The following is a 20,396-nucleotide window of genomic DNA, read 5'->3' as shown; positions in this document are numbered from 1 at the left end:
CCACACTTGCAATAGGAAGGCCATTGTCTTGGGAGAGTTTGTGCTTTATCTATGTATTCATTATCTGTATTACAACAGCATAATGGGCCGCTGGTCGGAGAGAAAGGCGCACGCTTTTCGAACGGGGTGGGGGAGCACTGACGTGAAATTAAAAGTAGCTTTGCTGTCATTGGCATAAATCAATGTTATTATACCTGGTGGGAAAACCCCAGGTTTCCTGCCGAAATACCTTCAGCTTGAAAGAATAAATCCTAGAATCATAAGCCTTTATCCTGCCTTTTGGAACAATCCGTACGTCCTTGCATACCTATGTTTGCTAGCACTGCTTAAACTCCAGAATGAGGGGAAATTTATTCAGACGGTAAAATCTAAAGTGGTTTTGCGTATGTATTTATTAAGTTGTGGGCAATCTGAATATCAGAAATCATTATGAGAAAGTTAGCATAAATGTTCAGAATCTTTCAATTTTGTGTTTTTACGTTTTCAGATAATGCAGTGGTCAGTGTCAGAAATTAAGTTTGATGTTAAGAGGCTATATTTGCATCCTGGATTTGGTTTTTGAGGACATTTTTGTGGGGTGTGTTTTTTTTTTTTTTTTTTTTTTTTTTTTAAATGTCCCTAACCCTTGGTAAATGGAATTGTTAAAAAAAAAAAACAACAACAACATAAAATCAACTCTTTTTTATTTTTATTATGTATGAATAAGCCTACAATATACACATAAAAGTTTGGAGTTGGTTCATGTTTTTGGAAGACTGCATTTATTTGATAAAAATTTAAATGAATAATATTATGAAATAACAATTTAAAATAACTTTTTTATTTTATTTTAATTTATTTATTTCTGTGATGGCAAAGCTACATTTTCAGCAGCCATTACTTCAGTTTTCAGTGTCACATGATGCTTCAGAAATCATTCTAATATTCTTTGAATTATTCGTATTCATATTATTATTAAAGTTTAAAACAGTTGTGCTGCTTAATATTTTTATGAAAACCTCTATTTATTTTTTTCAGGATTCTTTGATGAATAGTAAGTTCTGAAGAACATCATTTACTTTAACGAAGTGTCTATTTAGACTAAGTGCAAATAGCCTGCCTTGTTTAAATACTTTTTTTTTCCTGTAACAATCTAAAAGTCTTGTTTTGCAGTGATGTTTTGCATAGGGCAGTATTTAGCATTACATCAATATTTACAAGTGCACTGAAGACACATAACAGCCATAGTTTATGCATTGAGGCTTCATTATTTGACAAGGAACACAAATAGTCGGTCCTTGGAGAGCCTCATATAGTTTCTGTCTTTTTCTCTATTGGTCATATTTCACTAACCCCCTTCTGAGGGTGAGTAACCTTCCTCAGACCTCCTTTGATGTCTACGGGATGTTGAAGCACTATTTGTAATCATCGCTGAGCCAACCTCTACACTTTCAGCCTCCTACCAAGCCGCGACTGCAAACTCAGATCTTAAGGGTGACCTTTACGTCATCCATTATTGTAATGCCTGAAGGGGGAGTCGCCTTTGCTGATGCATAAATTGCAGTTTAAAAACATTTTTGTCTTCATGATCACTCCTCTTTCACGCTCAGTAGTGTGTACTTAAGAAGAAATGGCAGCTAAGGGGCTCATCACTCATAGAGGCTGAAGTTCCCTCTTATAGACTCTGCAGAAAACACTTTTACTACACTATAGATATTGCTTCTTAGGTGAATGAATAAATGTTGTCATGATGAATTTCCAGTCTTCCAGATATCGATAGTCGCAAATAATTTTTGGGGTAAACTGGGGTAAATTTAAGGTACGAGATGTCCTAGTAAATCACAGGGATTTTAGTTCACAATATGAATTCTGAGTGCCTCAAAGCCCTCTACCATGGTAAAATCACTGTAACGTGCAACCTTGAGGAACTCATTTAAAAAATGGTGGCAAACTCAATATGAAGAGGAAAATATGTTCAATTAATAAATATCTAATATAAATGATCATTAAATATGAATGCCAGGTTAACAAAGTTTGCATGAAATGTTTGTTTTTGTGTCAGAATTTAAGATTGATGTTAAAAAGCAGTATTTGTAATCCTTGATTTTGTATAATACATATATTTTGGAGCACTTTTGTCTTTTTTTTTATGTTTTTTTTTTTTTTTTTTTGTTAAAGAAATAGTCCACCCAAATATGACATTTCTGTTATCTGAAATTTCACCGTCATGTCGTTCCAAACCTGTATGACTTTCTTTCTTCTGTGGAACATAAAAGAAGATATTTTGAATAATGTTGGTAACCAAAAAGTTTACCATGGTTAAGGGTGTTTATTTGGGCGCAACATGAATCCCTAGTGTCTCAAATCCCTCTAACATGGTAAAATCACTGTAATGTGTGACCACTGTAACCAGCAGTTTTGGTTCCCATTGACTTCCATTGTATTTCTTTTCCATATAATGGAAGTCAGTGGGAACCGAAACTGCTTGGTTAACTACATTCTTCAAAATATTTAAAAAAAATCTCTTACTATAATGATACTATACTGATACTATTGATAATGATAATGATATAATGTATAATCAGGCTAGAATATAGGCCTAATATTAGGAAATAATCTTAATTCTTAAACAAATAAAATATAATAATTAGTAATAAATACTTTAATTAATACATTATTAAATATATTTGGGGCATCTTTGCCTCTGTTTATTTATTTATTTATTTATTTTTGTGCGCCAAGCTGCCCTTAATTTCTGCCCTTGGCAGTAATTAATAAATGCATCTAACATTAGTGATAATAAACAATAAGTTAGCCAAGTAATATAACTCATTAACTTAAATTCTTGATGTTTCAGGCAACTTGCGATATTATCATACCCTGGTAATCCAGAGTTCTCGCGAGAGCACAAGTTGAATTTGCATTAATCTTTTAGATTTAGGTCTGGATTTCCAGGCTAATATTATCATAGAATTTACTTGAATATGCAGATGATTTTGTCATCATTATCAAGCAAAACTATTCGACTATCATAAAGAAATACAAAGTTCTGGCATGAAACTCTAGATGGTGCAGGCTAAAGGCCTGTTCACACCGGGACGAATTTTGCGCGCGATATTCGCCGATGTTTAACGCCTCGTGACTATACAAAGGGAGCCAATGTGAGTGTGCACACCGGCGCGAAAAACGGCACGCGTAAAAGCGTAATTTTTTAAAAAACGCCTCGGGTTTGTTTTTTTTGTTTGACGCGCCGCGTCAAAAACTATCCGACCAATGAGATTGGCGCTTTTGTTCACGTGTCTGGAGCTTCTGAAGTTACAGTAAAACACAACTTGGGGGCGCTCAAACACAAAACGGTCTTGCCGAACACACATACGTAACGGCGAAGAAGATATACGGCAAGTAGCGTCTACACTGCCGGGAAGAAATAAGACGAGGAAGATGCAAGGCAAGATGATTGTAGAGCTGCTGGTCTCGTTGGTGTCAGAACATAAAGAACTATATGACAAACGCGACAGCGACTACAAAAATCTTGATAAAAGAGAACTGTTATGGATTGGTTTCTGTTTTACATTAAGCGCCATCTAATGTCAGGGAATGAATTTGCATGTTCACTCGGCTCATCGTCAGCGAAAATGGCTTGGGTGTGAACACAAAAAACGCGTTGAAAAACGCTGGCGAATAACGCGCGCCGATATTCGTCCCGGTGTGTAGGGTCCTTTTACTTGTTCATAATCACATCGTTATCTTTAGGGCGCAGCTGATTGGTTCCTGCCGTATCAGTAGCCAATGAGCTTGCGTGCTCAACTTTCAAATACTTGGGTAACATTTGCCTTAGCAGTGCAGCACGCTTCAGAAACTCTCCATCTTCCCCAGTTCCACCTGTATAGATCTGCTACGGGTAATTCATGTACGCTATATTGTACAGCAGCAGCATGTCTTACTTGCCCGAGAGTTGTCATGACAGAACTAGGTTTTTACTTTTTCTGATGAAATTTGAGTGATGATAAGGTTTTCTGTGTGTTTTCCAGGGCATTGCTGTATGGTTGCAGTTTGTTAGTTTATTGCTGTGCAGTTGCTAGTACCTGTATTTTCTGGGTTAGGGGTGTTAGTGGTTATAGATTTAGGGGAAGTAGTTGTTAAGAGATATTTTGAAGAACGTTGGTATCCAAACAGTTTCAGTTTCTATTGACTTCCATTATATGGACAACAAAAAAAAAAAAAGAAAAAAAAAACATACTGGTTTGGAACTACATGAGGGGGAGTAAATGATGACAGAAACTTGTGGGTGAACTATCCCTTTAAAAACACCATGTCAACCAATCCAAACTAAAAATTGAATTCATAAAATGTTGTTTTAAATCAGCTTACTGCTAACTGAGAGCCGTTATAATGTTGAATGACAGTTTAATGTTAACATCTAATTTATCCTTCTCTTTCTGCATCTCCTAAAATGACTATTAGGTCTATTGCTTTTGTGGGGCAGTAGGATCCAGAGGGGGATCTTGTTGAAGAGGACCCATTAAACTGTCCTCACCTTTCCACATGGCCTCTGCTCTGGGCTAAAGATTTTAGTTTCCTCTGCAAAGCACCCTTCATTGACTGCTGGACTGACTGTGCGTCTGCTGAATGCATAGATGTGTTGAAGGGAGCTTTAAGGGCACATTGTGAGATTGTATTGATCTAGAGAATCAATCAGAGGGAGAGAGAGGCAGAGAGACATTATCTTTTAACACCGCAGACACATAGTCGTGATGGGCAAAAGAACAACGTCTAATACAGTCACTTGAGAAGACAGAACAGTTTTCCTCCCATCCTCTTTTTCCTTCCTCTTTCCTTCCCTATTAGTCCCTGGGGCTCGGTTAAGGATGCTATCACTCTATACTGATCACTCCATCCAACACTGCCACCCCATTTCTCTCTCACACTTGCATGCAGTCCTAAGCTCTTTGTATGCACACTAAAAATGAAGCAGTATGCTTTTTATCTGTATTGCAATGCTCTCGTTTGACCCCATTTTTAAATGAATTTAACAGTTACTAGGGATGCTGTGTGTTAAGATTTGATTTGTTCCATGAAGATCTGATCCAAACTATTTTCTGTAGGAACACCTTGATGAGATGCTTACTGAACTGCTCCCACTCTCTTAAAGAGACAGTACCTTTTTCGCTGTATTTGCAGTGCATCTCAATGTGAAAAGTTACCCTGCAAATGTTAATGTGAAAGTATTTAAAGGTTGGACATGCATTTTAAAATATTGCTACTTAATTATGTATACCTTTTATTTATAATATATAATAGATTTAAAAATAGACTCCTATACTATTATACCTATCCTATAATAGACTCCAATAAAAAGCAATAATGTTTAAAATGTTAAAATATTTTAGAATGTCTTTAATAATGCATAGTAAAGGTGTTAGCTATTCACTAATAATCATTATATATATACAGTGAGGAAAATAAGTATTTGAACACCCTGCTATTTTGCAAGTTCTCCCACTTAGAAATCATGGAGGGGGCTGAAATTGTCATCGTAGGTGCATGCATGTCCACTGTGAGAGACATAATCTAAAAAAAAAAAAATCCAGAAATCACAATGTATGATTTTTTAACTATTTATTTGTATGATACAGCTGCAATTAAGTATTTGAACACCTGAGAAAATCAATGTTAATATTTGGTACAGTAGCCTTTGTTTGCAATTACAGAGGTCAAACGTTTCCTGTAGTTTTTCACCAGGTTTGCACACACCGCAGGAGGGATTTTGGCCCACTCCTCCACACAGATCTTCTCTAGATCAGTCAGGTTTCTGGGCTGTCGCTGAGAAACACGGAGTTTGAGCTCCCTCCAAAGATTCTCTATTGGGTTTAGGTCTGGAGACTGGCTAGGCCACGCCAGAACCTTGATATGCTTCTTACAGAGCCACTCCTTGGTTATCCTGGCTGTGTGCTTCGGGTCATTGTCATGTTGGAAGACCCAGCCTCGACCCATCTTCAATGCTCTAACTGAGGGAAGGAGGTTGTTCCCCAAAATCTCGCAATACATGGCCCCGGTCATCCTCTCCTTAATACAGTGCAGTCGCCCTGTCCCATGTGCAGAAAAACACCCCCAAAGCATGATGCTACCACCCCCATGCTTCACAGTAGGGCTGGTGTTCTTGGGATGGTACTCATCATTCTTCTTCCTCCAAACACGTTTAGTGGAATTATGACCAAAAAGTTCTATTTTGGTCTCATCTGACCATATGACTTTCTCCCATGACTCCTCTGGATCATCCAAATGGTCATTGGCAAACTTAAGACGGGCCTTGACATGTGCTGGTTTAAGCAGGGGAACCTTCCGTGCCATGCATGATTTCAAACCATGACGTCTTAGTGTATTACCAACAGTAACCTTGGAAACGGTGGTCCCAGCTCTTTTCAGGTCATTGACCAGCTCCTCCCGTGTAGTTCTGGGCTGATTTCTCACCTTTCTTAGGATCATTGAGACCCCACGAGGTGAGATCTTGCATGGAGCCCCAGTCCAAGGGAGATTGACAGTCATGTTTAGTTTCTTCCATTTTCTAATGATTGCTCCAACAGTGGACCTTTTTTCACCAAGCTGCTTGGCAATTTCCCCGTAGCCCTTTCCAGCCTTATGGAGGTGTACAATTTTGTCTCTAGTGTCTTTGGACAGCTCTTTGGTCTTGGCCATGTTAGTAGTTGGATTCTTACTGATTGTATGGGGTGGACAGGTGTCTTTATGCAGCTAACGACCTCAAACAGGTGCATCTAATTTAGGATAATAAATGGAGTGGAGGTGGACATTTTAAAGGCAGACTAACAGGTCTTTGAGGGTCAGAATTCTAGCTGATAGACAGGTGTTCAAATACTTATTTGCAGCTGTATCATACAAATAAATAGTTAAAAAATCATATATTGTGATTTCTGGATTTTTTTTTTAGATTATGTCTCTCACAGTGGACATGCACCTATGATGACAATTTCAGACCCCTCCATGATTTCCAAGTGGGAGAACTTGCAAAATAGCAGGGTGTTCAAATTCTTATTTTCCTCACTGTATATATATATATATATATATATATATATATATATATATATATATATATATATATATATATATATATATATATATATATATATATATATAAATATAAATTTATATATTATAACAGTATATATATTTTAAAATGTAATTTATTCCTTTGATGGCAAGGTTTTCAGCAGCCATTACTGTACCATCACATGATGTACCATAATGATGGTAACTTGGTGCTCAAGAAACATTACTTATTATTATCAATATTGAAAACAGCTTAATGTTTTTTTGTGTGGAAACTTTGATACTTTTTTCAGGATGTTGATCATTAAAAGTTCTAAAGAACAGCATTTATTTGAAATAGAAATCGTTTAGAACATTATAGATGTCTTTACTGTCAATTTAATGCATCTTCACTGAATAAAAGTAATAATTTTGTATAATACATATATTTTGGAGCACTTTTGTCTTTTTTTAAATATATTTTTTTTTGTTGTTAAAGAGATAGTACACACAAATATGACATTTCTGTTATCAGAAATTTCACCGTCATGTCGTTCCAAACCTGTATGACTTTCTTTCTTCTGTGGAACATCAAAGAAGATATTTTGAAGAATGTTGGTAACCAAAAAGTTTACCATGGTTAAGGGTGTTTATTTGGGCGCAACATGAATCCCTAGTGTCTCAAATCCCTCTAACATGGTAAAATCACTGTAATGTGTGACCACTGTAACCAGCAGTTTTGGTTCCCATTGACTTCCATTGTATTTCTTTTCCATATAATGGAAGTCAGTGGGAACCGAAACTGCTTGATTAACTACATTCTTCAAAATATATTAAAAAATCTATTACTATAATGATACTATACTGATACTTTAGTGATAATATGTATAATCAGGCTAGAATATACTGTAGGCCTAATATCAGGAAATAATCTTAATTCTTAAACAAATAAAATATAATAATTAGTAATAAATACTTTAATTAATACAATATTTATATTATACTTAAATTCTTGATGTTTACAGTTGACAGGCAACTTGCCATATTATCATAGAATTTACTTGAATATGCTGTCACAGATTTTGTCATCATTATCAACCAAACTATTTGACTATCATAAAGAAATACAAAGTTCTGGCATGAAACTCTAGATGGTGCAGGCTAATAGAAAAAAACAGTAATATTGTGAAATATTATTACAATTTGAAATAAAATGTTCTATTTTAATATATTTTAAAATGTAATATATTCCTTTGATGGCAAGGTTTTCAGCAGCCTTTACTCGAGTTTTCGCTGTCACATGATGTACCATAATTATGGTGATTTGGTGCTCAAGAAACATTTCTTAATAATAATTTCTTAAATATATATATATATATTTATATATATATATATATATATATATATATTAGGGCTGTCAAAAGATTAATCGCGATTAATCGCATCCAAAATAAAAGTTTGTGTTTACATAATATATGTGTGTGTACTGTGTATAATTATTTTGTATATATAAATACACACACATGCATGTATATATTTAAGAAATATTTGCATACATATACTGTATATATATTTAGATAGTTTATATTATATATAAATATATATTTTTATATATATATAAATAACACATTTTTCTTAAATATATACATGCATGTGTGTGTATTTATATATACAAATTTAATTATACACAGTACACACACATATATTATTAAAAACAAACTTTTATTTTGGATGCGATTAATCGCGATTAATCTTTTGACAGCCCTAATATATATAATATAATATAATATAATATAATATAATATAATATAATATAATATAATATAAATAAATAAATAGATAAATAAAAATGTCTCTGGTAATATTTGAAACCATAGCTCTTGAAAGAATGATTTCACTCTTTGAATGGAGTGAAAAAGTCTGGACCTGGATCTGGAAGATAAGTTAACAACTTACTGGTTTTCAAAATAATTGGTAATGTGTAAAATCATTGGCTAATTTGATATTGTTCTTATATCAGTTAAAAAAAATTTTTTTACACATTTTTTACCCAAAATCACTGCAAAAAGGTCCACTGATTTCATTTGGGCCTGGTCATGGGTCTTTTAAATGGTGAAAAACAGCACCTGTATATCCAGAACAGTAAATGCCACTGGTCAATTCAGCTTTGAGTGCAACCCGCTGTTCAGCAGACTATGATGCACAAGTGTCTCGAGACAGTTTGAGTGGATAACCATATGCTGTCACAGAAGACCAACAGAGCTGAGCTGGGAGTTGTGTGGGAGTCTGGGAGTGGGAGGAAGGGGAGAGATGAGGGACGGCTGGGGTGTGGGAGGACTTGTCAGGGTTTTTCAGGAAGGTTACAAATCAAGGATTTCTGAACCTAGCCTTCTTCTCGGATTCACTCTCTGGAGTGGAAGTGTGTGTGAGAAGAGAGTGTGTTAACTGTTAACCAGGCCGTCCAGCTCTTTATTGAAGCCTTGGCTAAATCAATGGCATATGTGGAGGGTGACCGCCTCACAGAGCTGTCAAAATCTATTCTGCGCCTTCAACTGGCACCGGTCCATCCAGTCACACTCCATCCACCACAACCAGCACTGGGGTAAACAAACTCAATCCCGCAAATGTCAGAGATGTCGAAAGATGAAAAACTGTGGGCTGCTCAATGATTACAAGAGATAATGATTCAAAGAAGAGGCAAGGACATATAGTAGATTTTAATTGCTGTCTGTGCTGTCAAACATTGAAACAGTTTGTACTAATTATAAAACTCATATCATCTGTCTGTGACTGTAATTGAGTACTGCTGTGTTGGAAGCAGAAAACAAGCTAGTGACCAAACCCCATGTGGCATTTTCCTTTTTTTAACTTAAATTTTTTTATTACATTTGAAGAACTAGGTCTGGGTGGATTTTGTGATTTAATCACCATCTTCACTTGAAAGATCCTTTTATTGATTGTTAAAATCTCAAGATCAATGTTTTATCATGACTTTTTTGACCAGTGTAAACTTATTCCTGAACAAATTACTTTTATGAGCTGATTCTTTTTAGTGAATCAAAAACATAAACGATTCCTAAATGAATGACTTCCGTATGTTGATTCTTTGTAGTCAATCAATAACATAATTTGACCAGTTTAATCTCATTCCTAATGAGGCTGATTGATTTTAGTGAATAAAAAACATACAGAATGACCAATGCATTGTTTGTTTCTCGAACAAATTACTCTTATGAGCAGATTATTTTTAATGAATCAGAAACATGAAGTGCGACCAGTGTAATCTGATTCCCAAATGAATGACTCTTAAACGCTGATTCTTTTAAGTGAATCAAAAGCATATAGCTCCACCAGTGTAGTCTCATTCTTGAAGAAATGACTCCTAGCTGATTATTTTTAGTGACATAATGCGGCCAGTGTAAAATTGAAATTGATTATTTTCAGTGAATAAAAAACATACAGTGTGACCAGTATTGCAAGTTTTCCTGAAATGAAAGATTCTTTTGAACTGGTTATTTTAGGGTGCTTTCACACTGGAAGTTTAGTTCAAAACGGGGCACGGTTCATATGAAAGATTGGTAATGTGAAAGCTGTCATGAGGACCCGGGAGCGCACAGAGGAACCCAAGACTACCTGTAGGAGGTTGTCTGAGTTTGGTTGCACTGGAACTGTGGCGCGATTCATGTGAATGTGAATGCAACTTGGTCTCAGGTGTGCAATTGTTCAGGAAGTAAAGTAACCTGCTCATGCATTTTAACCGATGACATCATTACTTCAACAAATGCATGTAATGCTCGGTAGACATTGTATGATTTTGGACTGTCCCAGACAAAAGATGACCAATCGTGGCGATTTCTGTGGCTGTGGCTCCTAAACGTGAACCTACCTCATACAGTGAGAGAGGTTCAAAGATTGTCTTGTGACCAAAGATAGCCAGCGATAATTTGTGACAGTGTCAGAAATTTAGCATGATCATCTCAGAGTGTGTTTGCTGCTACGACCTATGTCTACTGACTAGCCAATAAAAATGCAACTTGAAATGGCGTATTGATCAACGCGACATGCCACTCAAACTTAAAACTACCTCAAGCTCCATTTACAAAAGTGGCATGCCAAGTTGGCCTCTTTTCCCTAGCCATGACCGTGTCCATATTCTCCTCTTTCGCACATAAAAACCACAACTGCCAAAGTGCGATTCATCTTGGTCTGTTTGTTTACCACTAGCGCATGGTGATGATGTTTTATTCTTCTATACTAACTTGCATCATAGCCTACTATTCAATAGGTGTCATCATCGCACAGTCTATATACATGTCGTATAGTGTGATTTGTAATGATCTTATAGGATTGCCGAAATCACACAGTCTGTAGCAGGCATAAAGGGATGACATTCCAAAACCAATAATCAATCAATAAGAATCAATAATCAAATTTTCAATCTTGACATTTTACATTTGCGCTTGATAGAGGTTGATGTTAACTTAAGATCTGAGACATCCAGTTACGTCATAAATGCGCTGTAATCTATTTAACTCCATAGACGACGCACTCACTGTAATGAGGATGATTTGTACTTTTGGTTTGCCAATTTATGTCTCAATGGATTGATTGCTGTTTTGGGAGATAAGCGTATGAATCTTGTTTATGGAAAGACTGATTGGACGCAAATGAAATTTTTTTCATTTTTCTTGAAATCGTGATTAGATCTCAATGAAATACAGCTCTTGATGTTTTTTGCGTCTTATGACGATGATTTCCTTTTATTGCATAAAAGCTTGTTTTTGCACGCGCTGCATATTTGGAAGCAACAGTCTTAATGGTGTTCAATTAGTTCCACAAGGATCTCCTCGATAGATAGGCCTCCAGCTTGATTACATTGAACGGTGGGTATTTCCTGTGTTCAATCCCACATATGGATTGAGTAAGGCAGTGGCTGTGGACTACTGTTTCTCTCCACTATATCTTAATTTCTCATTCAAACCCCCCACTCCCCCTACAAAATCTATTTTATTTCACCAGGTCGGCTGTCCAAATGCAGAGGGAGGTTTTGGCCTGAGCCTTTGGAAGGTGAAGCCAATGCAAATTTCAAGAGGCACGCTTGGCTCAATGCAGTATATTTCCCAAGATCCCTCACTGTCTTTGAGCCACACCTACTGACCTATGGCTGGAAGGTATATTTGTACCTTTACTTTTACAATAAGTTATTCCGCTTTGAAAAATGCATGTGACACATGAAAGGGTCTTTTTGAATTCCTCCTCATGCATCCAGAAGCGTCACAATCAAGTTTGTTCCACAGCGTGTGCTGGCATTGGGTTTTATGACTGGGTTCATTTCATCTCCATCAAGCTGAGTACTGTGTCTATCCCATGAGTCAGTAGTCTAAGAGCAGGCCACCATAAAATTAGCTGGAACCAGAACCAGTCTAATGACTAAACATGATGGTATGTGCTTGTATATTTATATATATATATATATATATATATATATTAATATTATTTTTTTTGTGTGAAATATTATTTTTGTGTGAAAAAGGCAATATATATTGTTTTTTTACTGAGGGAGGTGTACATGATGTGTTTGGTAACACTTTGGCAGCAATTCACCTGTAGGTTTTGTGATTCTAGTTGGATCATATTTACATTTTTTTCCCTGTGTTCTACACACATAATGCAAATTGCTTGGCAGAGAGTAATGTGAGATCGAGGGTGCGTGGTAGAGACATTTGGGTTGTGCAAACCTCATTGAGAAGTTAAACATGATTTACACATGCACATTGGCCTTCTATTGTTTAATTCCTTCTAATATTACACAATTTGTATATTAGTTGATTTATTTCAGAATATTGAGTTTCTACTTGCTTATGTTGTTTATAGGTAATTTATAGGTAAAAAAAAAGTTTACAATCATTGTTTGAAATCATAGCAGACAAGGAACAAATATCATTTAGTTGATTACTTCAATATTTAGTTGGGTCATCATGGCACATGATCACCCATTGGCATGAAGACAAGAGACTGTTTGCTAAGGGTTGGGCCAATGAACATTGGCAGTCAACGCCTGGCTGACTTTTTCATCAGTTTATTGTGGTAAACAGGAACAAAGGTGATGGTGAGGGTCAAACACAGTTCACTGCTGACTTACCAAAGACTTTCTTTAGTGGAGAACATTTCTCAGGTAAGTTTTCACGATGTTCATTGTCTTTTTTTATTGTATTTGCATATAGGGCTTTTGCATTATGTATGGATTGGGATACATATGCCTAGAGACTATTACATATGTATAAAGACTTATATATATATATATATTCACACAATTATTCAGACAAATGTGATTCTAAGATAATCTTGCAGGTATATGCATCATTGATAGCTGGTCAGAGTTTGCTGCTCATTATTTTCAGTAGGTCCTTGATGAGGTCTGAATCAAAGTATGTTTTCTTCCGTTTTTCCCCGACCTGTGAATGTATTTACTTTGGCTCTCAACCCTTACACCACATCTCAAAACCCAAACTAACAGAGTATTTGGATAGGCAAAGCAGCTTATTAACATTTCTCAGTGAACCTCAACCGTCCAAAGGTTCTATGTTACCTTTTTTTTTTTTTTTTTTTAACAAATTCCTTACATGCTCAGCAATCGTGCAACTTCTAAATATGTTGAAATGAGTGTTACTGGTAAGGATATGGGTTACATATAAGTGTTCTCTCTCTCTCTCTTTTAATTTAGGTTTACTGTTTTTATTTATTTATTTTGATTCTTATTGTAAACTCTATTATATTCTAAGTTCTTGAGTTACAAATACATATAGAGAATGAACATCACTGAACACCATTATTTTCTTTTGTCTGCCGATATCTTACATCCCATCCTGTGATAGCAAAACCACAAGGTATGTAAGTCTTCACATCCTTGTGTTGCTTTAGTGGGCATCCTGGTATGATAAATGTCATGTTTGATGAAGTGAAATGATAGAAATGGAGTACAAGGAGTCCTGATATGACAAACTAATTACTAATGAAGTTTATTTCCTCTCTTTTGTGTATGGAAAGAAAACATTTTTTCACCAGGTGCATGTTATTTCATATGTTCAGAAATATGATAGGACACTAATTCAAAACACTTGCTGTGTTGTCTGATTGGTTATGCTCATTTCTCCGTTTAGCCACAATAACTCAGGACTTTGTGCAACAAATGCAAACAAAGTCACAAAAAACAGATGTCGCTTCAGATCCCCAAATTATAAAATGAAAAATGAATGTTACAATGTAAGGTATTGCCAATACTGGCCTGTTCCACTGAAAAAAAATAAAATAAATAGCTATAACATCGTTATATTTTTACAGTTTTATATAAATCAAAAGTTATAGTCATGCTGAGACCAAAAGCGTTCAGTCTGCCGGTCGTCCATTTAAGTAGCGGTCAGAGCATTGGGTGATACACAGGGACCTCCTTCTGTCAGTTTTACTTCCTCCTGCTCTCCTCCTTTAGAAGAGACCTGATACAGCTGCAGGAAACCGCCAATAAGAGCCCTATCAGATCGACAAGGACGAGGGAAAAGACATGAAAGGAAATTCACAAGTTTCTTATCCTTTTCTCTTCCACTTCGCTGTTTCGTTCCCCGTCGGTTTTCCCTATCGACTGCTTTTTTGGCTTTGACATGTCTGTATATCAACACACGCTTACTAGCACATATAGGAGAAGTGTACACTCTGAGGCCCACGAGCGATTTAAACACAGTAGATCAGTCATCTAACACCCGAGAACGTTCTGCAATCGGATCCCCGAACATCCTTGAGAACATGAAAACATGCCCACTGATCACATCAATAACACAGTTATTGATCACAGAGTTCAGACTAATCAAATCGAGCGCTGGTTTGTTTGAAGTTAAATATGGGCTCTAGCGCTATTTATCTGCTCCGTTTTTGGACTTTTGTGCAGGCCGCCCACTCCCAACGTACATGGAGGGAAAGTGTTATTTGTATTGTTAAATTTACATTAAGCCCATTTTAATTGCATCAGCCGCTAAACAGATCTCACAATAATGGCCCTAACCGAGAAAATTGCGATCATCTGTGGAAGGGCCTGCAGTATAATGGACAAACCCAATTAATCTAATCTTGTTGTGTTCCATTATGGCTGCACTTTATCATTTCAACAGATGGAGCATGAAGAAATTAAGAATGCGCTCCTGCCAAGCAGGGCTCGCTCGCAGACGCCTTTTCTCTCTGATGGTACCGGCCTATATGTCCTCCTAAAGAAGTGATCTTCTTACAGATGAGGAATGCTATTTTAACTGATTCTCGACAAGAGATTAATTGAAGAAAACTTTTAGTTGGAGAAGGCAAGTGGGATAGATTAACAGTTTTACATCCAGAATTAAGATGAGTGGAACTGCAGGGTTAATGCCAGGTCATCTATGCAGCACGATTTCTAGAGCCCGGCTGTAACCGATGAGGTCAATTCAAGTCGTAATGTTCATGCCTGAAAATAAACAGTTTTTCTGGTTTGAGCGTTGACAGAAACACAAAACAGTGATGGATTCGTGTGGATGGAATTCGAATTTGAGGCTCATGAGTTTGTTTCTTCCAATTTTATTTTCCAGTGGTTAAATATTTAATTTGGATAAATGACAAAAATGTTTAAGTACACAAAAATAGGTCAGTTTAGAGGCAGTCAGAGTTGCTACAAAGGGTGCAAAGTGTTTGGAAGGAACATCCTCTAGAGGGCACATTACATTCAGTATTAAATACGAGTAAATATAGTCTAAGACTGGTGGAGGGTAACCTTGCAGTGTGTGTTGCTATTCTGTGACCTGAAGGTAAGCAGTGTTTGTCAGTAGCTGTTTTTGCAATGTTTTGATTTCATTACGGCCTAAATAAAATTGCATTTTGGTACTGTTGTGTGGGGAACAGGAATGGAGGAATATCTATTTCTTTCCTAAGCTTCACACAAGCAAATTAGCTGAAATTGGTGCACTTAATTCATTTTAAAATGACACACCAATGTGTCTGTATTACTAAAGATTGCAGATTTTAATAAAAATAGTCAAATAAAATGTGAGTTAGACTGATAGTACAGATGCATAAAGATACAAAGCCTTAAGTAAATTATTAATTAAGAAACAGACATTGTACAGTAACTTGGATACTTAAACTAATTACATTTAGCTAATAAGAGGACTACAGATTAATAAAGGGACTAATAGAGATTCTGATTTTGTGAGGCACATTTTCTGTGTACTACCACCTGGTAATTCACTATTCCTTGAGGGGAAACAGTTTTTTTTTACCATTTTTTTAAAATACCCTTCATCTTTTTCAGCTGCCATGCTTTTTTAAGATGACATCGTACTGTAGGTCATATATTGTTTATTTCACTTAATAGTGTACTTTAATCCAGCTCCCAAAAGTAAGATATGTACAAGGTATTAAAAAAAGCTTCTACAATTTGTCTGTATATTAATATACTTTGGTGAAGATTAATTATTATCGTTTTGTAGTTCATTATTATCATTATTGTAGTTAAATGTAGTTGTCAGCTTGTAGCCAAATGATATGACCTGTAACTCCTTCCCTTATTTGCATCCCGGCAGTCCAAATAGTAAAATGATAAATTCACTCCATTCTTTTCACAGGCGCCATCACATCTGCCAATAGCTGATGCGACATAGAAAATGCATTTTTGCCTGCAGAAAAACATCTTCTAATATTGAACTTTTGTCAGTCTTTAAGTTCTAATGTTTTGGCAGTGCTGATAAACAAAACTGTAAACAGAAGAGTACTAATATTAATGGCAAAAGTTTCATGTAGTTAATTTGTAGAAAACGAATAATAATGCAAACAATATAGTCATAAGCCAGACATTATGCATTATGGTTCTGTATAAAATATTAAAAAATAAATGTGCAAATTGCAAATGAAAAGTTTATTAGTTTGCGTTATGTATTTAGTATTATCTGATAGATAGATAGATAGATAGATAGATAGATAGATAGATAGATAGATATCTGGTAGATAGGATTATCTGTTTGAATTTGTTAATAGTGGGTGAGTTTTCCATTCACCCTGGTTGAAGATTAAATGCACATTTTCTATTTTTAAATATTTAAATTCATTTTTAATTGATATAGTGCAAAGTGTGCATTTAATGTAGGTACATTTGTGTATGTTTAATATCATTACATTTTAATTATCCTAATCAGCAATTATGATTCTTCTGTTAGACTGACATGGCATATGAAGTTTGTATTGAGTGTGGTATCAGTTTAACTGAACATGTTTTTAGCCCACTGTAACAGTGGTCATTGGGTTTGGTCTCACTGTAGCGTGTGTGGTTGACACACTAGCCCTCCCTCTGGTTAGACGTGTAGCGTCATCAAGGCTCTGTGGTCTCATTACCCGAGTGGTGTCATTACATTGAGTTCAAGGTTGAGCTGCAGTAGAAGTGAATTTGTGCAGTAATATCTAAACTGAAATACCTGGTTTTCTACTCAATCAAGCTCAGTAAATTTGTCATTTTACTGTTTTGGTTTGTCTGGTAAAACAAATGTTAGGCAAAACTAAATTCATAGACTGCACACATTCCATTGGTAAAAGAGTAAAAAAAAGGTAACTTTATTTTGATGGTCCCCTTTAGACATTCTATTGACCATTAAGTAACATTGCACCTACATGTCAACTAACTCTCATTAGAGTTTTAGTAGACTGTCTGCTTAAAATATCCTAAGAATTTATTTTGATGGTCCCCAACAGACATACTTGGGGGAACTTAGCAACTACATGTCAACTTATTCTACTAACCTAACCCAAACCATACACCTAACAGTCTACTAATACTCCACTAATACTAGAGTTAGTTGACATGTAGGTGCAACGTTAACATTAGTTAACAGAATGTCTAAAGAGGACCATCAAAATAAAGTGTAACTAAAAATTAAAGAATATGGAGTACTTTTAGGGAGTATAGCATTTTTTTATGCAAAAAAACACCATGCATTTTGATGCATTGCCAGTGAATAATAAACCCATGTAAATGTTTTGGCATCATGTATAAAGGTCAAATATTAAATAAAATATGACATAAAATAGCATCTGTGGGGTAAATTGTGTCAGATGCTTTGGGGTAAGATGTGCCAGAGACTATTACATTTATTGGTATCGTTTTGAATTTGAATACAAATTTGAATACAAATTGGCACAACTTACCCGCTTTACAATAATGGAAATGAATAAAACATTGTTAATCAATGCTTAATCATGTCAGATTTATATACTCAAAATGCACCTATTTTAGCTTCCATTCATTTTTGCAAACTGTTGTATAAGACACTGTCACACACTAGAATAATCTTCATAAGAGCTCAGTTCATAGCGACACAGCCTGTTCATTGAAACAATTCTTTGTGTCATCTGCTAATGCATGCCAGTTTTAAATTTAGATTTAACCCACTTCCAACTGTAATTTACGTTTTCAGCCCTTTATCTGCATTATGCACCATTACGTTACATTATCATTAAGGCTAATACATGGTGTTATTTTCAAACGGTGTGTAGTTTCGTGTTGCGGAGCGATACACTTTAAGCATTTGGAGTGGTAACTGCTTCAATTCCAAGACCCACAAAGCATTTCATCAAATGAATTATCCTAAATCAAAATGTGTTTTGGTACTACTTTGAAGTTTCTTCTTTTTCCGCTTTTACTGGCTAGCTGTGTTCTTTCTTTCAGGGCAGTGTCCTTGGGCAGCCTTTCATGTACTGTGAAAATAGCATGCTCCATTTATCTTGAATTGTCTTCATGTGTTGGCTGAGGTCTAGGCCTCCGCTCTTAAAGACCTCTGCTCCGCACCACTCTAAGTCTGCGGCTTTGCGTCTGAGTCAATGTTATGAAGACATTTTCATCAACTTCTGTCGTCAAGAACTGATATGATTCAGACTTTTGAGTAAATATCACTGATACGAGCAGATTAATGGCGGAGAGATCAGTTTGCACTAACATGATACCCACAGTTATGTTGTGAACTACACTTTTAGGGGCCGTTTAACTGACAGTTTTCAACTAAAATCAGAAAACGTATTATTAGTTTTGGCTGTTCATTTACACAACAACAGCGTTTTGGGGGCCTGAAAATGCCAGGGATTCAAAGTGCAAGTTTTTGAAAACGATACCGTTATCGTTTCTGTGTAAGCTACAAAAACTAGAATTTTTTTAAAACGTTGACGTCATGCATGTGTGTATTACATGTTCAGTCTGTAGGCGCATAGATTTTTATTTTTAAAGTGATATCGCCAACTACTGGCCTGGATTGCATAATACAGTGTTTTTAGCGTGAGAATGGGGATCCTTTTGACAATGTTGTCGCCTGTACATGAAAAACGCAAATGAAAAACTTTTCCAAACTTGTCGTCTTCTGCTTTAAATGCTCGAGTTCTTTAAGGCAGGATGGATTCTGATTGCCTGTCAATGTTTTTATCGTTCATCAGCTGGAAAAAAAAATCGTTCTGTGATTCCAATAATTCCGTTTCTCGGTGCCATTATAGTTGTCGTGTGGACTCTGCTATTCTTTTATTTAGAATGAATTTTAGAACTATATCCTTATTGTTATAGTAATGTCCTTGGTGTGAACAGGCCTTAAGTGTACAAGTTTTGATTGTGTGAGATGTTTATTGCGATTGGATGTTTTTCGAGTGATGTTTTCTGCATTTTTGAGGTGAGGTCAGAGCATTTGCACAAAGCAAGAGAAATTTAGTATCCATTACATGTCCTAGTTTTAGGTTAACTTAACACCCATGTGATCAGTGATCACATATAATTGCTTCAAACTACTATTATAATGTTCGGCCCACGACAGATGTACATGTTCAATATTGTGTTATATCTCAAGTCGCTGTATTGTCCGTGCCACCTTCCTTCTGTGGTGTTTTCTTTCAATCTTAAAGTCTCTGTTGTTTCAGTGAGACTAATTTGCTGTCAGACATGTGGTGCTTTTGCAATAGCAGGCAGACTCCAGAAATTAATTTATCCAAATAACCAAGCCCTCCTGGGCCATTGAGAAGGGGACACAGAAATGGCCTAAGAAGGCAAAGCCCCCTTTTGAAGTCTGGAATGTTTTGACTGACTTAAAACAGGCAACTGGAATGAACAGATCGTTTTCACTGACCCATGGGATTTTTAACCATTTTCATACACTACGGACAAAACAAAGAGCAAATGCCATGACTGATGTGTGGAGTTGGCTATCAAAAGGCAATGAGAGAAATGTGAAAAATGTTGTGGGTTTTGTCAACAAAAAAACATTTTGTGTGTGGAGATATAATAGGTAGAACTAGGTAGAATATCTGAGAAAATTGTGCATGTACCCCAATACAGAAATTAA

General features: G+C 35.9%; 1 protein-coding gene across 5 annotated transcripts in view; it reads left to right on the top strand.

Annotated features, from left to right (window-relative positions):
- The window catches only part of eya1 (EYA transcriptional coactivator and phosphatase 1), a 120,410-nt gene that overhangs the window by 24,878 nt on the left and 75,136 nt on the right, over positions 1-20,396 (top strand). For all 5 annotated transcript variants that reach the window (XM_079863668.1, XM_079863666.1, XM_079863670.1 and 2 more), the window contains exon 4: positions 12,043-12,194. The gene's annotated coding sequence lies outside the window, so the exon portion shown is untranslated. The remainder of the gene's footprint in view (positions 1-12,042; positions 12,195-20,396) is intronic.

The sequence above is a fragment of the Squalius cephalus genome (genome assembly GCF_949319135.1).
Source record: "Squalius cephalus genome assembly, chromosome: 25".
NCBI classification, from domain to species: Eukaryota; Metazoa; Chordata; class Actinopteri; order Cypriniformes; family Leuciscidae; genus Squalius; species Squalius cephalus.
The sequence above is the reverse complement of the archived record's forward strand: the minus strand, read 5'-3'. Positions and strand labels throughout refer to the sequence as shown.